Source organism: Linepithema humile, chromosome 1 (assembly GCF_040581485.1).
Source record: "Linepithema humile isolate Giens D197 chromosome 1, Lhum_UNIL_v1.0, whole genome shotgun sequence".
Taxonomy (NCBI): Eukaryota; Metazoa; Arthropoda; class Insecta; order Hymenoptera; family Formicidae; genus Linepithema; species Linepithema humile.
The window spans coordinates 26411341-26415812 of NC_090128.1; positions in this window are offsets into that span (position 1 = coordinate 26411341).

The following is a 4472-nucleotide window of genomic DNA, read 5'->3' on the forward strand; positions in this document are numbered from 1 at the left end:
CGTCCTTTCTACCAACCTACATCGGCTCGTCTCTGTTTCACGAGCTCACGGCGTTTCGACAAGCGCCCCGAGCTTGCGACGATTCTCTCCACTCGGGCTGCACTCGTTGCCGCACGTCGGTCTCCACTCCCCACCGTACGTGCACTTTGACCATTTGTGTAGGAGGATATAGCGATTGTGCTCGATACGTTTATCATTTCTATGCGCTTCCTGTACGGATAGAGATGTTCGCCCACTTCACAGTATCGATTTTTAAACTCATTCTAAGTGATCTATAATCCGCATATGTAAATTTTGCGACAAAATTTCACGTATGGTTTTAGAATAGCAATTATTATTCCATGTTGCTAAATAGTTTGTAGAAATCAACTTTGATGCTTTACTTTTATAATAAGATCATTATAAATATTAATATTTATATTAAATAGATATAATATTGATATTTCTCAATGAAATTTTATATGAATTTGTAAGACTAATATTTTTTGATGACGCGTGCGTTAGACGTTTATTAAAAGATGATGAATTTATTCAAATATTGATTATATTATAGTATATATTTGATAAATTTGTCGGCTATTTAGTTGCAGTATAAGTAGAACATAATAGGAATTTTCGATAAGTCTCTCGACCGTACGATATGATCTTTGTACTTGATACGCGATCCGTTCACAATATCGGCTATTAGAGTAGTGTTGTGAATAGCCGAGTAACTAGGATTATCTTCGCCATAAGAGCGACAATGCAGTTCGATCTATTGAATAAACACAATGCAATAATATCACGTAACTTAGGAATAATGGCAGAAATAATGTATCGGTGACCTATGTGTTTTTATCACAGTTTAACACACACTCCTTTGAGTTTAATAGTTTAAAAGTTACAACATCGAATATCGATGAAAAAATTGAAAAAGAGTTATAAAGTTTTATCCGTGTTTGTTAATTTTGAAAAATTGGCGCACCTGTGCGCCAACATTGTCACTGAATAAGTGAAACATTTTTAGCGCCGGCCAGCAATTTCGTCTTTGTAAAAACTACAATTGGTACCTCGTCCGTGCGATTGGCCATCGGCCATTGAGAATAATGGAGCAGTTGGCGAGAGCCGATATAAGGGGAACCAAGTGACGCTCGGGCCTCGGTCTCTGTCGTATTCGAGGTGCCCCGGGGCCAAAACGGCCACGGCCGACAACATCGTTCCAGAATGCCTCGGGCACTTCCAAACCCACCGGACGATGTTGCTCGCATACGTAAACGCCAACTTCGTCAGGGACAAAGTGACGCTCGTATATATGTTGATCCGGCCAGCAGGCGCGAGCGGGGGAAGGGCGACTTTGCCATTTCGAGACTCATTTTAACGTTCGCCTGAATCGCGTCCGCGGCTCGTTTCTGCTTTAGGCGTATGCCCGCCGGGCCATTACGGGACATCCTAAATATCCTCGCGTAGGACGATTCCACAGTTTTTGGAAAATGCGCAGCGAAAGTGCGTGTCTGACATTCTCGTCCATGATACAGTCATAGGGCTGTTATAATTATTATATGTTATGTTACACATAATTTATCGAAAACAAATTAATCGAATTTTAATGACAGATTCTTAGGCATATTTAATTGAAATCTGTTCTCTTCTTTTAATAAAATTGTCAAAATTCTATTTATTTATATCTTGGTAAACAACAGTAAAACATGATTTTAAGTGATGTTAACAATTTCGTCTCAACTGACTGCTAATTACTCAAATGGAAAAGAAACAAACAGGTGGTATCAATGAGATTTTTCATTATGATTGATACATTAGACGTATTTCACGCCTGAGTGTGAGAAGATAAATTGAGTGTGTAGATACCCAATTCGTAGAGCAACTACTGCCTAAACATGATGGATAGATAGATCGATCGATCTTCTGAAACAGCATATTCTGAAATGGATTTTATCACGACAGGAGAAAAAGTGATCGTTCATGGCGTTGTATTTAGCTTTCACACTTCATCTTGATTTCTAACCAGCTTTATCTTGATATATTTCATTAGCACATTCTGATTAATTTTATTTAGTATTTCTACGTTAACTTTATTGAAGTTTCAGTATCCGCTGTTTTAACATTACTGCAAACAAAACTTATTTTTGCTACTGTATTTACGTAATACATGTTACGCATTACATGTAATAATCATATACATCGCGACCTTTTACTTTGCGACGAATTAATTTCTGAAAAAAAAAAAGTTCGAAAACACGTGGGAGAGGATAGTGTCAAGCCTAACGTCGCGTAGCAATTAATTAGCCGGCGGTCGGCGGCAAGCAGCGCTTTCGTTTCGACTCGTTTAGCGGATACGTAATTCGAGGCAGAAGATATCCCAACGGCGGGATAGGAAGTGAACAAGACGCAAGGAAGGAAGGTGGTTGCGAAGGAGGACGCGAAGGAGAACGTAGGAGAGATCGGGACAGAGGAGGAGGAGGTTGGGCATAATGGTGGTCACATGCCCGCGGGCGCTTCGCGGAGGAGAAGAGCAAGAAGAAGGCGGGTGAGGCTGCGCGGTCCAGAGAGAGAGGAAAATAATGCGATGTTTTTGTATCATACGATATATACAGACTCTCTGCCGGCATGGCGGACCGGTATACGCCCGGAGCATTCAGCGCGATGTAACGAGAAGAGTCCGAGTGTTGCCCGTGGGTCCACATATTTTAGGGAGAAGCCCTCCCTCCCCCCTCTCCCGCCTCCCCTTCTGGCACTCTGCTCCTCTTCACCCTCTGGTTCGAACCTACGTGTCTCTGAAACGGGTCGTGCCGTGCCGAAGGCGAGAGCTCCACTCCTCCACCTATCTGTCCAGCTTTTATTCTTCCTCCCTCCCTCCTGCTCACCCCGTACGGCTTGCTTTTCGTTGTCTTCCATCTCTTTTATTCTCTCGTGTAGGCGACGGTTCGTACGACGAAGCGCAAATTCTGTAACCGTGTATACAGCATGCGGGATGTGCCACGGATTCTACGATAAGCTTGGCGTCGAATTTTCTTTGGCGAGAGATGAGAGAAGGGGACCGGTGAATCATTGTTCATCAACGCATGTTTTTTTTTTTTTTAGTTTCAAACATCTCGATATACTTGTAATAAATCAATTAAATTATTGTTAACATAGATGTTAGATGGTAAAATTAATACAAAAGTAAAATTTCTCATTTCAAATTTCATGATTAGCGAGGTCAGAACATTTCGCAATCGATACCTTCAAACTCGATAATTCTACGTCTCGCACGAATCGATATCTTTTACGTGTGACCTGCCAATCAGTCCGGGCTCCAAAGTGGATTTCTGCCGTTTCTCTCCTCTCTTTTGTCCTCGCGGGTCGTGCATCGTTTTGCATGCGCAAAGTACATGTACACGACGTCCATAGGTTGCGCTCAAAGGGAAGGGGAGGTAGCTCGAGCGGTTTTTCTCTTCGATGGTTACGTGACCTCTAGTGGGTGTATGTTTAACCTTTTCGATGGCAGTCGGCAGAGAGGAGTTTAGCCGGCGGCCCCCCTCTATCCATCCTTCTTCACCTCCCTTTCCCACTCTCAGAGTCGACGATCACCCACGCAAGCGAATGTAAATTACCGGAGGCTGTGAATCATTTTTAGAAGATCCCAGACGACCCCTGCGGTCCTTCTCTCCTTCGACACAGCTCACCTTTCATCTCTCTTTCGTGTTTCTTCTTTCACTGCCCTTTCTTCTCTTCCGCTATTCACCTTCTCTTCTCGTTCCCATCCGTCCTTCCTCCGTCTATCGCCGTTCCACTTTTCTCTCTTTCCTCCTCTTCGGCTATCCCGCCGTTGCTCGCCATTCGTCCTCGTTTATAGCGCGCGAACTTACGTAAGGTAAGAGAACGCTCCCTGAGAAAGGTAGGCAGCTCGCGTAGATGGCCGTGGGATGTGCTCCGGGCCTCAACTCTTACCTAGGCGTGATCGGGCCCCGCCAACAATGCTTATTAAGCATCTCCAACGGGCCTTTCTGCCTCTTCGAATCTCGGAACGCGCGGCCTGCGCGCGGAAAAGTTGAACTATTCTCGATCAAACGCGACCTTGCCTGGCAAGGATTCATTATTTATAAGATATAAGATATAACGCAGTTATTAACATATCTATACATTTTTAAACTCAATAGATAGAGTTCATATATCATTCTAACGTTCTGTTCTATTTGCATGGAACTTTAATAGAGTACGTTGGTTTCGATTACAAGGCTTAATTTATTGGACCGAATTATTTTATGGGTATCCAGTTTCACTGTTATCAGCAAATTTTATGTGGAAACTGCAAAGCATTGAATGTTCAACGATATATAATTAACTACGCTTCTGTGGCAGTTATTTTAGAATTTAACTAATTGCATTATGTTTTTAATAATTGTGCATCGCTGAGTTTTTGATGAAAATGTTTGTTGCAGGTTATTAATATTAATAATATTAAAAATACAAAAAACGGATATTAATATTTCACT